This window comes from Micrasema longulum, unplaced genomic scaffold, assembly GCF_059751315.1.
Source record: "Micrasema longulum isolate JH-2025_06_02 unplaced genomic scaffold, ASM5975131v1 h1tg000320l, whole genome shotgun sequence".
In the NCBI taxonomy this organism is placed as follows: domain Eukaryota; kingdom Metazoa; phylum Arthropoda; class Insecta; order Trichoptera; family Brachycentridae; genus Micrasema; species Micrasema longulum.
Window position 1 is genome coordinate 93,808 of NW_028277524.1, and position 22,651 is coordinate 116,458.

Below are 22,651 nucleotides of genomic sequence, written 5' to 3' on the forward strand. Positions count from 1 at the left end.
TAGTAACGAGAAAATGTTCAAAAAGGCTATAAGAAAATGGATAGTGGAGCTAGGTAGAAGTAAAATGGATTGTCTCATTCGCCCAAACCAATATTGAATCAACCGCTCCACAAGTGTATAGCTTATGTTAGGTTTTTGTACTTTGATTGTGCGTTTTGTAATATAAATAATATAGATGTACATCAATTAATTATAAACATAAATACGTAGTGTTTAAAACTGTCTGAATATTTTGTTAATTATCTCTGTTTATTAAGTTAGTCTTCTTTGTATATTCTCAAATGTAAAAATATTTAAAAAAAAGTATATTGTTAAGTTTCCTCGGCACGGGTAACCCCAGTGAGGTCACATTATTTTAATTGTTCATTATGGTTTGATAATTAATTTTGTAACAACTTATGACACCAAAACAATTATACGCTAAACATTATTCACTTACAGATTCAAAAACTACTCTTAATCAAATGAAATACATATCCCTACAATACATCACATGCAAATAATATAATCACTTGATCCTCAACACAAAGAAGACTTAAACAAATACAAACTAATACTACTTTCGGACAAAGGGATTTTGAATATTATTCAATTAAAATCTATAACCTACTTCCACTATCTATTCAAACAATTAGTAGCGAGAAAATGTTTAAAAAGGCTATAAAAAATGGATAATGGAGATAGGTAGATGTAAAATGGATTGTCTCATTCGCCCAAACCAATATTGAATCATTTGCTCCACAAGTGTATAGCTTATGTTAGGTTTTTGTTCTTTCATTGTGCGTTTTGTGATATAAATAATATACATCATTCCCTTTCCGCACCTAATGGTGCATAGGGAACCGCATTGGTACACCAATCGCAGCGTATCTTGATCATTTTTGTTACGTAAAGGTAAGATGATCAGTCTTACGCTTCAGGTACCAGTCTAGGGACTATGAAATGTTCTATTGTAAAAACACCCTTTTCAATAATATTTCATGTCAACCATGTCGGGAATCGCACCCGAGACCTCTTGCATGGTAGGCAAACGCGCTGACCATTACACCACGAGGCCGACAACGAGGCTGACAGTAATATACATAGATGTACATAAATACGTAGTGTTTAAAACTGTCTGAACATTTTGTTGATTATCTTTGTTTATTAAGTTAGTCTTCTTTGTTTATTCTCAAAAGTAAAAATATATATATTGTTAAGTGTCCTTGGCATGGGTAACCCCAGTGAGGTCACATTATTTTAATTGTTAATTATAGTTTGTAAGAGAAAAAATATGCATAAAGAAATAAATAAATATAAATATATAATTACTCTAATGCCTCTATAAATACAATAAATTATAGTTTAGATTTTCAGAATTTCTCAGTTATACTTTCGACCGTGACACGGTACAAATTACTAATACTTAAACACTTATTTTTTCCTAAAAAACACACAGGTTACCCTGAAGATGGCTCCTGCAATGGTAACCGAAGCGTCGGAACAAATCCAACACACACGGTATCACTCAAAAAGAAGCATATTGGTCGTCCATTATACATTTACGTATAGTTTAAAATATTTTTTTCTTCAAAAATTAAAACATATCGGGAATAGAAAAAGCATTTTTTTTTAAATCAATCAAAAAAATCATGTTGTTAAGTGTCCTCGGCACGGGTAACCCCAGTGAGGTCACATTATTTTTTTTATTAATTATAGTTTGTAAGAGAAAAAAATGAATCAATACATAAATAAATATGGTGCAAAGTTTCCGCAAATCAAGTTTTGTAAAATTTTCATTGAAAATAAACGTAAAAATTGCATTTTTAAATAAAAATATATAAAATAGCGCCATCTATGAATTCTCTATGGTTCCTCTCCCCGATTGAGTGCTGCAATGGAACCAGTCGCGCAAGTTCTTAAGCCAAGAGATGCGCCTTCTACCTGCACTGCGTCTCCCTTCAATCCTTCCCTGTAGAATGACTTGTAAAATGTTTTATTTTTCGCCTCTCACCGCATGCCAAAAGTACTCAAGTTTTCTTTTCTTTATGGTCTTCAGTACCTCTTTATCTTTTTCCATCCGTCGGAGAACATCATCGTTTCGGACTATCCACCCAGGAGATTTTTAATATCCTCCTGTAGCACCACATTTCAAAGGCTTCGATCTTTTTTGAAGTGTTTTGGGTGAGTGTCCACGTTTCGACGCCGTAAGAAAGTACTGAGAAGACGTAACATCGAGTAATGCGCATTCGGAGGTCTAAATTAAAGTCTCTACTGCAAAGAAGGTCACGCATCCTGAAAAAGCAGTCTCGCGCCACCTCTATTCTGGCTTTGATCTCTTGCGAGTGATCCCATTTAGCATTCAGCCAGCATCCTAAGTATTTATATTGATGAACTTGCTCAATAAACTGCGCTCCAAGTTTTAAAGTCATTAGGAAAGTTTGTGGCTTTTTCTGAATAACCATGCATTTAGTCTTGGAAATATTCATCTCAATCCCTTTGTTCAAACTTGCCGTGTAAACTTTGTCCAATAATAGTTGCTGGCTTTCCATACTATCTGATAGAAGGACAGTATCATCCGCGTATCGGATATTGTTTATAATTTGTCCATTTATGCTAATGCCGTTTGTTAGTTTATTTAGTGCATTTCTAAAAATGGCTTCCGAGTTCATATTAAAAAGGAGAGGCGACAGAATGCATCCTTGCTGGACTCCTCGACATATGTCTATATCCGATGTCAATTCATCATCCACTTTCACTGCAGCTTTTTGATGCCAGTATAGGTTACCAATTATCCTTATATCTCTAGAACCTAGGTTGTTTAATTTTAAATTTCCAGAAGTTCTTGGTGACGTACTTTGTCAAAAGCTTTGGCATAGCCTATGAAACATGCATATACATCTACGTTCATGTCGCGGCATGTTTCAACAAGCAATTGAATACAACAGAGAGCTTCTCTTGTACCATATCCATTCTTAAAACCAAATTGTGTTTCGCTAAAATTTTCCTCACACTTTTTATATATTCTTCCGTGAATGATTTTCGGAAAATTTTTCAAAATGTGGATCATAAGACTTATTTTTTTTATTTTATTTATTTACTTAAGTTAGTTAATATTACATTGTATATTAAATAATATATTTACAATTATAACAAATACTTATTAAATATTTCTTACATAACTACTTTATTACAATAAACATAACATTTTTTTTTTTTAATCCGTAAGTTTTCTTTCATTCTTCATACTTTCAGGCATCTCATCATACAGTTTTAACCCTTGATACATTAAGCTATTTTGTGATTTTGTTTTTTTCTTAAGTGGTAGTCTTATCCTATTTCTATTTCTTGTCCTATATTTATGTACATTTCTATTTAATATAATTTCACTTATAAAATACTTTGGCATGAGATTATTAAACACTTTATATATAAATACAAATACATTATACAATAGTCTTTTCTTTATTCCTATCCAGTTCAATTGTTTTCTCATTTTTTCAACACTATTATATTTGCTTTTTTTCAGTATAATTCTCATTGCTCTATTTTGTAGTATTTCAAACTTGTTTATGTCTCCCTCGTTAGCTTAATATAATATAGTAGAGCAATAGTCCCAATGAGGGGCAATTATTGTTTTGTATATAAGTTCTGCACTCTTTTTATTTATTTTTTTTCGAATTCTTCCAAGGAAGAAAATCTTTTTTGAAATTTTCTTATGTATATATTCAAAGTGTGATGTTAAATTTAATCTGGAGTCAAGAATAATTCCTAAGTATTTCATTTCATCAACCCTTTCAATAATTTTACCATCAATATTTACATTCATTGTTATGCCATGTGCTTTATTACCTATTTCCATATATTTTGTGTTACTAACATTTAATTTCAATTTATTTATCTTTAGCCATGACGATATGTTCTGTAGATCTTCATTCAATTTATTAATTGAGTCTTCATAGTTATTGAATAATTAGTTTTATATTTAATAAGTCGAAGGTGTTCAATCTAAAAAAAATCATGCCAGGTCAAAATTTGTTTGTAAACGAAGGGGTTTTCAAACATTTGAACATGGGTAGGTGCTAGGTGCACTGGATAATTTATTTTTTAATTATTCACCGTTAATTCCCCCTCTTAAGGATTTTTAATGGCGTTCATTTTGTTTTTATTCCGAAACGAAAATGGGCCATCCATTTTGTTGACAACGCGCAATTATGCCATTACTTAATTACCAGAATTATTTCGGGAACCAACGCAACATTCGAAAATGTAATAATTAAACTATTGATCAGTGTCCGCTTTTGCCATTTATTTTATTGTACACCCACTCCAGGCATGGGCAACCCTTTTCTAGGGGCCAGATTGCCAATGGCACTCTTCGAAGAATACAGATTACCTATAAGGACAATATTTTGAGTTTGTCCAAATTTTTGTAGACAGGGACTGGATTCAACTCCCTGGGGGGCTATTTATATTAACATACTACAACAGAGATGAAGAACATTTAAGAGAAGGCTGTTGTAGTATATTAATATAAATAGCTCCCCAGGGAGTTGAATCCAGTCCTTGTCTACAAAAATTTGGACAAACTAAAAATATTGTTGATAAATTACCTGGTCCATGAAGAAGTATAGAAATTGAAAAAATAATATTTTCAGGCGTTGCATTCAATTAGATGAATCTCACCCGCATAAATAAAGGTCTCAGCTCTTTAACTTCATAAACATCAACAGATGAAAGAATTGAAGGAATATCGATGTTCAAATATAGGCAGAATGGTGAATGTTACACAGTGTGTAAAGTGGCCACTTAAACCAGCCATCGACAGGTTATAAGCCCTGTAGATGCCTAGATTTCTATATTACCTTCTCTTAAATGTTCTTCATCTCTGTTGTAGTATGTTAACCCATAATGACAGTTTAGTGACATCGACATATTAAATTGTAAATACCATAGTTTTATCAGATCTTTTAAAGACATTTTAAATTTATCTCCTGCTTAACTTTTAACTTTTAATTTGACTTTCAATTTTAACTTTCTTATTTCAATTCTTAATTTTAACTTAAACTTTTAATTTTAATTTAAACTTTCAATTTAAATTTAAATTTTAACTTTTACTTTTGATTTTCATTTTAACTTTTGATTTCAACTCTTCATTTATGTACATTCATATGTACATCTACTACCTACATCTAATTAATTATTGTTAGTTGTGAATTTTTACAAAGAAATTTCAATGTTAATGGAAGCAGAGAGAGAGGGAGAAAAGTAGAGTTGGAGCTAAACAATGTCTTCTCCCTTTTATGTACTTTTTATTTAATATTAATATTTTTACTTTTTAAAAATTAAATTATTTGTCCCCTCTCCTCCTGCATTCATAATAAATAAGTGTGAAATTTGTAATTGGTCTTACTTTATTTTATTGTTCTTTTGTACCTTGTTTTATATAAAGACTGTATGATTTCCTTTATAAATAAATAAATAAATATTCCTCCGAGTAGCGGGGAATCTCAAAATAATAATAATAATGATATTTGGCGGCCTCCGTGATGTAGAGGTCAAGACGCTTGACTCACACACGAAAGGTTCCGGGTTCGATTCCCAGTGAGAACACAAAAAATAACATTGTGATTGTTCTCAAGCCTGGGTGTTCTGTGATGTTATTCACCACTTTAATTGGGTTTTCTGGCCTGTTGTGGTGCAAAAATAAATAAAATATTAAATATAATAATCTCCTTTTAAATTTGTTGCAACACAAAGAGAAAACGTTTTTGAGGAGGTATGTGAAGATTTGGGCATTAAAAAGCTTATGACCTGTCTTGGCTAGTTTAAGTGGCCACTTTACACACTGTGTAACATTCGCCATTCTGACTTTATTTAAACATCCACATTAAACTCCACTACAAACGGAAACTGAGTCTCTTTTGATTTTTTGAAATAAATATTTCATGTCAACCATGTCAGGAATAGAACCCGAGACCTCTTGCATGGTAGACAAACGCGCTGACTATTACACCATGAGGCTGACAAATAATAAGTCACAATCCGTGAAAATGCCTAAGCTTCCATATTCCCTACTAAAAAAAAAAATTCCATCTCTGTTGTAACGTTGGATAAAGGATAGTTCAAACATATTACAACAGATATAAAGAACATTTTAGACAAGGCAATATGGAAGTCTAGGCATCTACGGGGCTAACGACCTATTATTGCCTGGTTTAATGGGTCACTTTACACACTGTGTAACATTCACCATTCTGCCCATATTTGAACATCTATTTTCCTTCAATTGATCTGTTGATGTTTGTGAAGTTAAGGAGCTAAAACCTTTATTTATGCGAGTGAGATTAATCTAATTGCATTTTTTAACGCACATACTAGGTAACGCCTAAATATTTGTTTTCAATTTCTTTACTTCTTCGTGGACCAGGTGGATTTATCAACAATATTTTGAGTTTGTCCAAACTTTGGTAGACAAAGACTGAATTCAACTTCCTGAAAAGCTGTTATAATTAACATATTACAATAGAGATGAAGAAAATTTTAGAGATGGTAATATAGAAGTTTAGGAATCTACAGGGCTTTTTTTAATTATTGTCATTGGCTGGTTTAAGTATAGCCTCGACTCCTATATTACCACCTCTTAATATATTATGTAAATAAAACACGAGTGATACTTTAATCCACAAATTTGGAATATCCAGTGACCGGTTTCATCGCTTTCGCGACATCTTCGACACTGGTATCTTTATTAAAGAGTTAAATGTATTTATACAGAACAGAGGTAAGGATAGATAATTCAAAGTTATATGTAAGTAAATTAAATAAAGTTATTTTTATCTTAAGGATCATTAACCACAAATTTTCTTTGGGTTAACTAATGAATTGATATAATGCTATTTTATGCTATTTAGTAACCGGTCACTGGATATTCCAAATTTGTGAATTAAAGTATCACTTGTGTTTTATTTATATAATAAATTACAATGAACTTCCATCAAGAATTTTCACTTACAAACTTAAATGTTTTAGATAACCTCTTAATATGTTTTACATTTTCCCAGGGAGTTGAATCCAGTCCTTGTCTACAAAAATTTTGGACAAACTCAAAATATTGTTAAAGGATAATTTGTTAGGAACCGTTTTCGTAAACCGTTTTTGGATCAAAACGATCCACGGTCCGAATGCGTCCCGCGGGCCAAAGATTGCCGACGTGTGATGTATTCTACGGAAAAACACAGCCTCCTAACAACGAGATATATTTAAAATACTGGACCCGCATTACAACGGTAAATTACCATTTATCTCAAATTTTATCTACAAAGTTAAATCAAGTTAACTGTATTAAAAATGTAGATTTTACCTACAATTTTTTTCCTAAATATCTTCTATCACAGGTTACGGAGGAAGATAGCTTTATTATATAAATTAAAGACGAGTGATACTTTAATCCACAAATTTGGAATATCCAGTGACCGGTTTCATCTCTTTCGCTACATCTTCGAGAGTGGTATCTTTATTAAGGAGTTCAATGTATTTATACAAAAATAAAATAAAATAAAATAAAATACTTAAACTCATTAAAACAGCATAATATCACCTCTTTAGTTAACCCGAAGAAAAACAAATAATGATCCTTAATTTGGACACACTCAAAATATTGTTGATAAATCCACCTGGTCCATGAAGAAGTATAGAAATTGAAAAAATAACATTTTCAGGCGTTGCCTGGTATGTAGGTGAAATAATTCAATTAGACGAATCTTGCCACATAAATAAAGGTTTCAGCTCTTTAACTTCACAAATATCAACAGATGAAAGAATTGAAGGAACATAGATGTTTAAATATGGGCAGAATGGTGAATGTTACAGTGTGTAAAGTGGCCACTTAAACCAGCCATTGACAGGTCATAAGCCCTGTAGATGCCTGGACTTTTTTATTACCTTCTCTTAAATGTTCTTCATCGCTGTTGTAATATGTTAATATAAACAGCTCCCCAGGGAGTTGAATCCAATCCTTGTCTACAAAAATTTGGACACTCTCAAAATATTGTTGAATGATCCTTAAGACAAAATAACCTTACCATAAAGTATATTAACTCTTCCCCAAAGATTGTCAATACTCTTCCAAAAAACTATACAAAAAAACTACAATAAATCTATATTATCAAAATATTAGAGGCATAAAAACTAAATTGGATTTGCTAGCGACCACGATTCCTACATTAAATTATGATATAGTAATTCTTACAGAAACATAGCTTGATAAAAACATAAAGTCATCAGAACTTAGTTTCCATAATTATAATATTTATCGCCTTGATCGTAATATTAACACAAGTAAGAAGTCTAGAGGAGGAGGTTTATTAATTTGTGTAAATAAAAATATGAAATCCTCTATTATTCCCTGTAAAAATGTAAGTGTTGAACAATTATTTGTTAAAGTTGAAATTCAGGGTGTCAAGTTGATTATTGGAAGTGTATATATCCCCCCTAATTCTGATTCTTGTCATTATAATGACCATTGTGAAGATGTTGAAAGCATTTTTAGAAGATTTCCTAAGTACCAAATGTTATTAGTGGGTGACTATAATCTTCCGAGTTTTAACTGGCTAAACTTAGTGGATACAAATGTTACTGGTGTGTTGACTATGAACTCGAGTATAGTTAGAGACATGGCCGTTTTCCTGGGTCTGTCACAGTGTAACTATGTATCCAACTCAAATAATCGTTTTCTGGATTTGATTTTTTCTAACATACCCTCAATTATAGTTGACCAAAGTGTAGATGCTCTTTTACCTATTGATGCCCATCATCCACCATTAGATATTACGATTTCCAATTTATTAATTTCTAAACTAAAACAAGTGACTACGTACAGAAATTTTTCAAGAGTCGACTTTTCACTAATTTGTAATTATTTGGAATTAGCTGATTGGAGTTTTCTTCAAGACTATGATCTAAATGACAATCTCTTAGCTTTTTATAATATTTTAAACTCTTCTATAGAGCAATTTGTACCAATTTCAGTTCAAAGGGAAAACAAATATCCAAGTTGGTTTTCTAAGAATTTGATTGATTTAATAATCTCCAAAAAAATTATGCATAAGCAATATAAAAAAACCAGATCAATAACTGATTATATTGAATTCAATAAGATTAGGAAGTATTGTAAAAAAACATCATTAATATGTCACAATGCATATATAAAAAAGATCGAAGATAATATTCTGACTGATCCTAAGTATTTCTGGAGATATGCTAAAATCCTAGACAATAGCGATACTGGTATTCCTAAATCTATGAGATATGGAAATAATAGGTCTAGTAATATGCAAGATACCGTTAATATGTTCGCTGACTTTTTCTCCAATGTTTATGATGATGCCGTAACTTTAAATAAAACAATGGAAAATAAATTAACTGAGCTTATTGACCTGCCTAACTTTACTATTTCTGATAAAAAAATTATCAAGTTTGTAAAATCGTTGGATAAACGTAAGTCTGCTGGCCCTGATGGTATTCCTCCAGTCTACATTATAAATTGTATTCATATATTAGCACATCCTATTAAAATTTTATTCAATAAGTCTTTAACTACTGGCGTATTTCCTGATATATGGAAATATAGCCACATTACACCCATATTTAAAAAGGGTAGCAAAGATGAAATATCCAACTACAGACCTATTTGTATTCAGTCTACCCTCCCTAAGTTGTTTGAAAAACTTGTACTTGATAACTTAATTATACCTTTAAAACAAATAATTGCTCCTGAGCAACATGGGTTTATTACTGGTCGTTCAACAGTCACCAATCTCATTTTGTACGAGAATTTTATTGCTAGTGCACTTCATAAGAAGCACCAGGTCGACGCTATATACACCGACTTCAGTAAAGCCTTTGACAAAGTTTGCCACTCTAACTTGTTGCAGAAACTTGGTCGACTGGGAATACGTGATGAACTCTTAAAATGGTTCATTAGTTACTTATATAATAGAAAAATAGCAGTTAAAATAAATTCTCATATCTCCTATAGTTTTTTAGCAACAAGCGGCGTACCCCAAGGATCACACTTGGGACCTATTTTATTTTTAATTTATATAAATGATATTGTTGAAATTTTTAGCGATGTAAAATATTTGCTTTTTGCTGACGACCTTAAACTTTATAGAATTGTAAATAATACTGATGATTGCAATACCCTGCAGATGAATCTCAACAGAATTCACGAGTGGTGCAATAAAAATAATCTTTTTCTCAATATAGATAAATGCCAGGTTATTTCCTTTTCAAAAAGTAAGAAACCTTTAATTTTTAACTATTTGTTGAACCACGCAACAATTGAAAGAGTTAATTTCATTAGGGATCTTGGCGTAATTTTTGATGATAAACTTACATTTATCAAACATATTGACAAGATTTCAAACGAGGCGCTAAGTATGTTGGGATTTATTTGTAGGGTTACTAATAAATTTGAAAGTATCGCACCAATCAAGTCACTTTATTGCTCCCTGGTTAGAAGTCGTTTAGAATATATTTCTCCAGTCTGGTCGCCCCATTATCGTGTACATTCTGATTCACTCGAGCGCGTCCAGAAGAAATTTCTAAAATATATTAATTTTAAACTTCATATTCCTGCTGCTTTATTTAATTATAATCAATTGTTGTCTTCAGCAAATCTTTTAAGACTTTCTGATAGAAGAATCCTAACTGACCTAATATTACTTTTTAAGGTGATCAATTCATTAATTGACTGTCCAGATTTGCTGGAGTTGGTGTGTTTCCGTGTACCTGGTCGACATACCCGCCACAGATCTCCTTTTTGTTCTACAAGTTCTAGAACCAACTATCACATGCACTCGCCTATCCCGAGGCTCCATAGATATGGCAATCAGTATGAGGACAAGGCTGATATATTTGGTTCTGGACTTGATAGTTATAAAACGAGTCTGATTTCTTTTTTTCTCTCGCAATATTATTCTTAAACTTTTCTTTTTATTTAAAAATGTTTTTTCCTTTTTTGTTTTTTCATATTTATGTATTTATTTCGTTATTATTTTTGGTTGCTTTTATGTATTTACCTGCTTGTTACTATTGTTATAGTTATGCAATTTTTATAATTTTTTGTTATGTTTCTATATATGTATTTTTTAATTTTTTTTTCATATTTATGTTCAATATATGTTAAAGGCAATTTCTGCCGTTTATGTAAAATAAATAAATAAATAAATAAATAAATAAATAAATAAAAATAACTTTATTCAATTAACTTTTATGTAACTTTGAATTATTTATCCTTACCTCTGTTTTGTATAAATACATTGAACTCCTTAATAAAGATACCAGTTTCGAAGATGTCGCGAAAGCGACGAAACCGGTCACTGGATATTCCAAATTTGTGGATTAAAGTATCACTCGTGTTTTATTTATATAATAAATTACAATTAACTTCCATCAAGAATTTTCACTTACAAACTTAAATGTTGAAGATACTTTAAATTTTCATTCAAATATACACATTTTCGTACATTCATTGTTTTTTTTGTTCGTTCTTCTCCTAAAGATATTTTTAAAAACATTTAATCGAAAAATTATACGGCATCAAAATTTTTAAAATCAGTATTCTGTACATAAAAAACGTTTTGGTGTACGCTTTGTGAAAGTGCCATCACAACATAATCGACCTTTTCATGATTTGATTTAATGAAATACCTACGTATTCATAAACCAGTGATTTTAATCAAACCCTAAATACTCGTACATCTATATATATATATATATTAATCCTCTGTACGTGTGATGTCACCGTTCTCCTCTCAAACGGTTTAACCGATTTACGTGCGGTTTTCAGAAAATATAGATCTTTGCGCTGTGCGTGTTCGTAGATATTAAAATCTTCAATTTAATGTGCAAACAAGAAGTAAAGACCATAAATGTTTTATTCATCGATTTACCAGGGTTGCATTCGAGGAGAATGCATTCGCAAAAAAATGGAAAGATGTTGTTTTTTTATGTTAAAAAAAGTTTGTTTTTGAATGTTTACAAACAGCATTTGTTTTTTGTGGATCTCAATCAGATTCTTTCCTAAAATTCTTTATAATATCTACCCATTTATTTCTTTTAGCAGGATTTTTGGAAAAACTTAAATAATATAAAATTAAATAAGTTTTTAAAAATCGTATTGTTACATAAGTACACCCTCTGTTGGTAAAAATACTGGAGTTTGACGTTTGCAAAAAAAATGCCATATTTGAAAAAATATTTATCTGATATTTTGGAATTCAACAATAAACAAGTACCTACTTAAATTTTACATTATTTGAATATTAAAAAAATTTAGTTTTGGAATTTAATCACAACTACCTAGGTACCTACTTTTCAATAAAAAGTATTTTTCCAAGGCAAGCCAACGTTCGAGCAGAACAACGTCTGTCGGTCAGCTAGTATTATTATATTTTTACTATTAAGAATCGTAGCGAAATTCAGACGAACGCAGAAGCATCCTGTGTATATTGTATTACCATATCATTAGCAACTAATAAAGCAACAGTTGTCTATGTCACGCTCATAAGCGCGTCTCAGCGCGAGAGAGACAGAGATTATTTTCATAATGCGTATGCCGTGCGATGTCATACCGTGGGCTTATTCACTGATTCTACACAATGCGAATGTGTAAGTATAGCGCACGCGCCAGCTTATAAGAGCAGAGTATTTATGTGTCGTACCAGTGCTCATTCTTGTGCAGGTTCAAACATGATCAAGAGTTTGGTTTCTAAGATATAATTACTATGTCATTTTACCCACCTATGTTATTTTGTACACTCTTCCCCTACATATAGATACAGTTATATTAAATGTTTTTAAAAATCTCTTTAGGATTGGAGCGAAAAAAAACAATTACATAAGAAAATGTCATATATTTACGAGTATTTATTTTTAAACAAGCCTTTTTTTTATTAAATATTTTGTGTTCATCGTAGTAATAATAAATAGTGTAATTAAAATGCGCAGCACATATTATATCGGAGAAAATTATTTATAAATAATAAATCTTCTTATTAATATACTTAAAACAATCCATACAATTTCACATTCTAGTTTTAGAGTAATTGACTATATAAAAAAAACATTTTTTCAAATTTAAATTGCTTCTTGTTCTTGGAACGACTATAATTAGTTAAATGCAACATTTTAAAAAATGACTTGAAAAATATAAAATAATGCAACAAAATATTTTAGTAAATTAATATTACATTTTCTTAGCCCATTGTATTTTTTTTCATATACACAACCCTCTAATCCAACACCGAATTTGAAAAAAAGATAGCACATTTGTTTAAAATTTAATACAACATTTTTTAAATTCAACATTCTGTAGATTATAAATGCGTTAATGTGAGTTTTCTGAACGCGCCAGCTTAAGTTAAACCACCAGTATTTAAACATAGACATTGTTTTGGAGAACATCATATGTTCACAAAAGACATTGAACTCTTTGGGAGCCATGTACGAAAAAATGAAAATAGATTAAAAATCGTACAGAAAAACAATATTACCGTTGATTATTCCTCTTTCTGCAATGTCTTATTTTCTTTGACAACTGCGGCGGAGATTAGGCGCGTCCTCAGCTCGGGTAGGTACCCGCTCAATTTCCCTTTTTCGTTTCGGCCGCGGCCCTCCCCCCGGGCCCCGCCCCGGCCGGGGCGCGGCCCGCGCGAGGCCCCGCCCCGCGCAGTCGGTCCCGGCAGCTTCAGTGGTCGTCGGTCAAAAGTGGAGTCGAACCGCGCGGCGAATTTCGAACCTCATCCGTGAAAATGGCGCACGGCGAACGTCAAAAGGCCCGCCAGCCGGAGCTCGCATCGGCTAATGAATTTTGCGAATAGTGTCTGTGGCCCGTGAGTGTTGTTCCCCGAAAATATAGTTCGTTTGTTCATTATTTTGAGTACCTACGCAAAAAAATCAGTTGCCAAATATTATTTTTTTGAACGAGCAGTTTAAATATTTTTTTTTCGATTTTATTTTTGTTGTTGTGCACACAGTGCTAAATCAATATAATTAGTGTTTACACAATATTATTTTTGGTATGTGTATATATATTTACATATTTATAAACACACAATTCTGGGTTTTATCCCAAGGGGGAGTAGGTATATTATTATTTATATCACTACAGAGATGGGTAGAATTTTTGTTTCAAGATTATGGATATTCGAGCGTTTACAGGGCTTATGACCTGTCATAGGTTGGGTTCAAGTGGCCACTTTTATGTAGAATTCTACAACATTCCCCATTCCGCTTATTAGCGAATATCCATATCGGTGACATTTTTGGTTTTTTGTATATATGTCATGAAACAAGGAAAGCTTTCGCTAGCGCGTTTGGAACGCCATCTATTCGCTAATAAGCGGAATGGGGAATGTTGTAGAATTCTACATAAAAGTGGCCACTTGAACCCAACCTATGACAGGTCATAAGCCCTGTAAACGCTCAAATATCCATAATCTTGAAACAAAAATTCTACCCATCTCTGTAGTGATATAAATAATAATAATTAGTGTTAATTAAAAAAACATAAACCTAACGTACACAACACAATATATAATACAATTTCTGACAGGACAACACATAGTGGCAAGAATATGTTTAATGCTTGATTCTACTTGTGTGAAATATGGTGTTTGTTTGTTTGCTATAATTTTCAAAAATACGCTAAATATTATTAATCCAGGCTAAATATTGTTCATCATCATATCATCAGCCGTCTCTTGCCCAATGGTGAACATAGGCCTCCCCTTTAGTCTCCATATCGCAACTCGTCTCATGTCATCAGACCACCTTGTCCGAGGTCTTCCGGCACTTCTTCTACCCGTTCTGGGTCGCCATTCCGAGACTTTTTTGTTCCATCTAGAGTCTGTGGTTCTGGCTATATGACCAGCCCAGCTCCATTTCTGGTTGGCAGCCCCATGGACCGCATCTATGACCTTTGTTCTCGCTCTACAGCATTCTCGATCCATGTATTGGTTTTTCTGTCTCTTAACGAAATACCCAGCATTCTCCGTTTCATGGCTCTCTGTGTCACTGATAATTTGTGTAAATTTTTTTTCGTGAACACAAAAGTTTCACAGCCATATGTTAGTTCAGAAAAAACACAATCATCAAAAAGATTCGGTAATGTATCCAAAATAAAACAAGTTTATTGGATTGTAATTCTACTTTATTTTTTATAAAATATACAAAGGGTATATTGTGACGCGTTTCGTCTTGTTAGGACATTTTCAAACAAACTAACTTAAATATTTACAAAGTTTCCTTATTTACTAAAAATAATTGCTATTTTATGTTTGTGGATTTCTATACAAGCCAAAATAAGTAGAGTAATTAAAATTCAATTAGGGTATACTGTATATTAGAGGAATATTTTGGTTATATTGGGGAAAAACCTTCCATTATTTAGTCATCTTCCATTATTCATTTTCAAAATGAATCAAAATGATGCCAATGTCGATATTCGCTAATAAGCGGAATGGGGAATGTTGTTAAAAACGTAAAGTGGCCACTCAACCCAGCCAATGACAGGTCGTAAGCCCTGTAAACGCTCGAATATCGATAATCCTGAATTTGAAAAAAATTCTACCTCATCTCTGTAGGAATATTGATAAAAAAAAAAAAAAAAATTATTCATTTTGTTTGAAAATGTCCTAACAAGACGAAACGCGTCACAATATACCCTTTGTATATTTTATAAAAAATAGAGTAGAATTACAATCCAATAAACTTGTTTTATTTTGGATACATTACCAAATTAAATATGGAATTCTACCAATTATCTGCATACACAATAAATAAATCAAAAAGATTATTACAATATTTGAGTTTGTCCAAATGTTCGTAGACAAAAGACTGGATTTCACCCCCTCGGGAGTCATTAAGATTAACAAATTACAACAGGGATGGAGAATACCTTAAATAAGGGAATATGGAAGTCCATATTCCCTTATTTACGGTATTCTCTATCCCTGTTGTAATTTGTTAAAAAGATTATTCTTTAAGTAATGTGAATACTTCGGAGATTTTAGGATATATTTATTTATTTATTTCAAAGAAATAAACAGTCGACAAATGATATAGTAACATAAAAAAAATACAGTTTAAAGACAGACCAGCAAAGTTTCTAAATAAGAATCATACATATTATTAAATTGTGTTACAACAAAAGGGTGTGTTTATGTGTATTTGTATGAGAGTAAGTGTAGATGTGTGTTTATGTGAATTAGTGTAGGCGTAAGTGTTTAGGTGTGTGTAAGTGTGAGCATCATTAAATAGTAAGTGGGATCGTATCGCAGCCAGAAATAAGTGGTCTTAATTTATTTTTAAATTAATTAAGGGGCATGTAAAATATATCTATAGATGAAAAAAAAGCATTATAGTTAGAGCAAGAACGATAGAGGAAAGAGTGTTGTGCATAGTTAGTGCTACAGACTGGCAGATGGAACAAATACTTATTTCTTGTCACGCAAAAGGGGACATTGAGATGAGAGCTTATTGAGAAAAATATTGTTAAAAGAGGCTAAATATTATTACTGGAAATGAGACTCAGTTTCCGCTTGTAGCGGAGAGCTGAGTCGTTAAATACACCAAGATCGCAGCTCTTCTCAAATTTGGCTTTGGAGACTTCTGAGCTGCTCTGGAGGTGAATTTGTCGTTGCTTACCGAGTTTACTTACATACTTGCGTAATATATCTAGTTTGACGAAGATGAAAATATAACAATTTTACGGCTCTTTAGATGCACAATAAATTTTCTGGATTACTATACGGTGTGTCGTTCGTTTTTCCGACGTTTAAAATCGCATTAGAGCGTCCATCAAAAGGGTTTCTTTTATTTGAGTAGATTTCACCTTGCAATAATTAAATCAACCCCTTACCTGAGCGGCAAGGCTGTTCATTGAATGCCGAGATTCAACTGAATGTCTAGACCGATCGTTGAATGAACGTTTAACGAAATGGTTGAGCGTCGCGTCCATTAGCCTCTGTAATTTGAATACAACAATTTATTTATCATTTATCATTTTTTTATCATTTATTTATTCATATATATGTACATTACAAAATAAAATATCTTAATTCATACATATAGAAATAATTAGGTAAAATTAGGTGTATAAAAAAAAACACATTAGTATACATAATATCCAAAGAATAATATGTTAAAAAAGTAAGAGAATCTTGCAACGAAAAACTCCCTCAGAGACGTAAAAAATGTCAATGTCCAAAGTGATATTGTTCAACATAGAGATAGTAATAATAACAACAATAATAATCGTACAATGTTTGAGTGTGTCCAAATGCTTGCAGACTGGCTGGATTTCCTCCCTAGAGAGTTGTTCATATTTAAATTTATTTCAACAGAGGGAAAACGTTTTTGAGAAGGAAATATGGAAGTCTAGGACTTATGACCTGTCGTTGGCTAGTTTAGTTTAGTTTGGCTAGAGCCGAAACCTCTTTTACTTTACAAAAGTCAACAAATAAATTTAAATATAAACAACTCCCTAGGGAGAAAATCCAGCCAGTCTGCAAGCATTTGGACATACTCAAACATTGTTGAATTACTACCTGGCAAAAGAAGAAGTATAACAATTGGAAAATTGTTTGCAGGCGTTGCCTAGTGGGTGATTTGGTTCAGCCTGGTGAATCTCACCCACGTGATAAAGGTTTCAGCTCTTACTTCACAAAAGTCAACAGATGGAAGAGTTGAGGAAATGTGGATGTTCAAACATGGGCAGAATGGTGAATTTTAAACTAGCCAATGACGGGTCATAAGCCCTGTAAATGCCTAGACTTCCATATTTCCTTCTCAAAAACGTTTTCCCTCTGTTGAAATAAATTCAAATAATAATCGCATTAAAAAAAAAAAATTGAATTCAGGTTTTTAAAATATTTTTTATATATTTTTGGACCCCTGTATTTAGTAGCCTTACGTGTCATGTACAAGGCTAAGGTACTCGGAAAATATCATTTTTGTTTGTCTTGGAAATGGGATGTTTGATCACTGATTTTGGTTTATTACCTTTATGAGTCCAATCACCATTGTTGCAAAGTCCAAGAACAATGGCGCGTGATAACTACTTTTAACTACAGTGTGGATATCTGTTAAGGATATTTCATCTTTCCTGCATTCTGCTTCAAGATTATGGCGTTGCAAACGGAAAAATGGTCACTGAATGAATATATGCTCTACACTCTTCAATTAATAATTGATTGAATTGAACTGATGATTTGAATTCAGGTTATGTTAGGTAAAAATATTTTTTTTACTATCAAACATAACACAATATATTCTGACCTAACCAGGCGGCTTGTGGTTCGATTCCAAATAGATAGCTACCAGCCAACACGTTGAGCTTTGAGCTTTCTTATTATTATTTTTTATTTTGTCTTTAAATAGTACAAACATAATAAATGAATGTCCTAATATTAACTTATATCTAATTATTATTAAAACATATGCTAATTATTAACATTTTTCAAACGATATCGTATATACGTACACTTAAAAAGAAAACTTCTATAAAGGTAACACGAAAATTTATCTGCTAAACACATGTTTTTTTAATTGATATTTAAATGAAATAATATTTTTTTGCTCTCTTATTTCCAATGGTATTTCCTTATAATATAACTGTACAGCTCGGTGCATCAATGAGTTATGTGTACTTGTTTTCCTACGAAATGGTATTCATTCAACAAACGGCCTAGCCATTCAGTTTAATGCCAGCATTTAATTAACAACCTATCCGCCCAGTTGAGTGTCTGATTTGACTCTTTGGTGGCTGCATATAATAATATATACTTCAAAGTAAGTTCAAAATCGACATTTTCAATTTGACACTACTACTACCATCACGCCATTTCCCCATAGGAGTAGGCAGAGAGAATGGGCCGCCACATACGTCTATCCTGGCATACAATCCTAGCCTCTTCCACATTCATACATCTTGTCATACATGCCCTTCGGTTCTGTCTGCTTTTGACATGACCAGACTTAAGATTTTGGTTTATTTGATCATGCCACGTCTTTCTTGGTCGTCCTCGTCTCACGTTGCCATTCATTTTCGCTAAATATACTTGTTTTACCATTTTTTCGTCGTCCATTCGTTCTACGTGACCAAACCATCTCAGAGACCCTTTCTTAATCTTATCAATTATGCTTGACTCAGATTTACACTCTCGCCTGATTTCATCATTCGTAACCATGTCATACATTGATTTCCCAGACATTCGTCTAAGAGATCGCATTTCAACCGCGTTCACTCGGCTTTTATAATTTAACACTACAAACACAATATTCTGACTGTATCGTCGTCCACAAATGCTCCAAATAAATAAATGATGATTTAAATTATCATAATATTGAACAATGTTTCGAGTGTGTCAAATTTTTTGAAGACAGGCTGGACTGATTAAACTAACTGGTAAAAGAAGAAGCTTAAAAAGTGGTTTTTTTTCGGCCGTTGCCCAAACGAAGTAATCCATAAATATTACATTTTATTTTATTTATTTATTTACGGACAGTGTCCATTTATACAACTCACGGGGATAAATATTACAATACAAGAACAGTATAAAAAATAATAAAATAAGCATAGATAAATATAAGCGACATCGAGACAAGATCTGGACTATTTTTTAATATTTTTTTTATTTGAAAATTTATTTATAAACCCTTACGGATTATTACATTGATTTAAAAAAAAAAAAAAAAAAGTTTTTCATTCATACTCTGTTGTTCAAAAAAATATTTTTTACATCTTTTGAAAAGTTTGTCTGAGTCTTTTGTTTAGTTTTGTCTGGTAGTTTATTGTATAATTTCAGTCCCTGGTTCATTAGTCTTGATTGTCCTTGTCTTGTTTTCGAACGTTGTAGGTGTATGGTATTCGTCTGATATTCTCGTATTATGTCCATGTTGACTACAATTTTGTACAAGTTTTAGTTCTTCGTCTACAATTACATTAGTGGCTAATTTATGGATAAATTTTAATGATTCTAGTTCAAAGAGTTCAGTTATATTTAATTGCTTAGTTTGTTTAAAAAGTTCTCTAGTAGCTATTATTTAGTGCTCGTTTTAACCGCTGTAAACTCGAACCAAAAAGTCCAGATTTTGTCTCGAGTTAACAATACGACAAACACGGGTCATTATATAGCCATTATTTCGCTGTCCATTCGCTCTACATGTCCAAACCGACAGGGCTTATGACCTGTCTAAAAATTTGGACAAACTAAAAATATTGTTGATAAATTACCTGGTCCATGAAGAAGTATAGAAATTGAAAAAATAACATTTTCAGGCGTTGCCTAGTATGTAGGTGAAATAATTCAATTAGATGAATCTCACCCGCATAAATAAAGGTTTCAGCTCTTTAACTTCACAAACATCAACAGATGGAAGAATTGAAGGAATATAGATGTTCAAATATAGGCAGAATGGTGAATGTTACACAGTGTGTAAAGTGGCCACTTCAACCAGCCATTAACATGTCATAAGCCCTGTAGATGCCTAGACTTCTATATTACCTTCTATTAAATGTTCTTCATCTCTGTTGTAATATGTTTATAATTGTTTGAGTTTAATTAGGGATAAGATGTTAAATATCGACTTGAAGATATGTGAAAGTTTTGTAATGTTTTGTGTTATATATTGTACGTGTTCTGTCCATTTAAAATACTTATAAATAATTGTTCCCAAATATTTCATATGGTGTACTGATTCAAGTATTTCAGAGCATATTTTTAATTGAAGGTGTTTATATTAACATATAACAACAGAGATGAAGAACATTTAAGATAAGGTAATATAGAAGTCCAGGCATCTACAGGGCTTATGACCTGTCAATGGCTGTCAAGTATAGGCAGAATGGTGAATGTTACACAGTGTGTAAAGTGGCCACTTAAACCAGCCCTTGACAGGTCATAAGCCCTGTAGATGCCTGGACTTCTATATTAACGTCTCTTAAATGTTCTTCATCGCTGTTGTAATATGTCAATTTATAATCGATATAAAAAAAGCTTACTTATAAAAAGATTTATTACCTAGAATAACAATTCGCAGGTTATTTCATGCTTAATTTTTTTAAACAGTCAACACTGATATGTGCGCGAGCGCAGTAACTTTTACAACACAAACAAACGTCAAAGTCAAATCGAGGCTACTGTCAGTGTAATGGAGAACACGGAGAAAACCGTTAGAAAATAAAATCAAAATTAGAAGGAAGAGGAGAAGGTAAAAACTAATTTTATACTTTATTCGTGTTTCTTTTTTATCACAATTAATTAAAACACATACAAACATATCACATTTCAGATGTGATTGAAACACATAATCAAAATATCACTTGAATCTCATTGAGAAGGTCGCAGGACTTCGAAATTGTTTAAAATTGAAAAAAAACTGACAAACTATCCATTTTGACTACCGAAAAATATGACTTTTGATAGATCGCGTGCTTATTTTTATTTATTTGGATAACCAACAGCTATAATTATCTCATATTTATATAACAAAACAAATAACAAATAAGCCAATTACAGGTTTTCACAAGTAGCATCACAGTAAGTTGAAAAAGATTCTCGAACATAAAATGAATAGTAATTAAATGTAAATTTAAAAGAAAAGAAAAAAATACTACGAGTTATTTCGAAAGCAAACGCCGCACGTTATTAAGATTATTTTCAAATATATCTATGTTAAATGATTTATTTATTACATTAAAATTATTAAAAGTTCGCCATAAATATGAATTTTGCCTATAATTAGATGAAACAAGAGGTATGTGAAGAAGAGGGTTATTTCTTAAAACTTTGGAAGGAACATTGATAGAAAGTTTGCAAAGTAGTTCAGGACAGTCAATTGAACCAGAGGCAATTTTAAGTAAATAAATTATATCCGCTATTTCACGACGTTTTTGCAGAGGCAGTAGGTGATGTTTTTTACATATATTAATATTACTGGTCAGATTTAAACTCAAGTTTCCAGCGTTCTACCACATAATGTGCAGGTATAAGTTTCCATGGTCGCTATCCCAGATTTAAACCGAGTTTAACTCTCTGCGAGGTTTATATGTAATAATTTTTATCATTTATTTATTTATTTAAACGCCTTTAGGCTTTTACATGTTTTACATACATATATACAAATAAAGACAGACATGTATTTTAAAAAGAAGTGGCAACAAATATATAAATGATTTTTAGAAGAAAAATATCATCTTTACATATTAGTATAAAAGTGGAAAGAACAGAAGTGGATTTTTAAATATGAAGACAGAAATGCGTTTTACACAAAAAAGGAGCAAAAATAAAAATGAATTAATAAGAGAAAGAAAAATAAAAATTAAATACAAAAAATAAAAATCATTTCATATTAGCAGAAAATATATGGAGATACAGAATAATACATACAATTATTGCAGTGGAGATCAGGAGTACATTTTTGCATATAGGTTGTATTAAAATAATCTTAAAATTAGAAGAAGTTAGAAAAATACTTATTATTTAGGAATGACACTTTAAAGATACAGATTATATACATATAGATTATACCATCATTATTCTACCACTATTCTCAAGCTTAACTTTATACCCGATTTATAAGTAAGGCCCTATGTGTTTGTCTG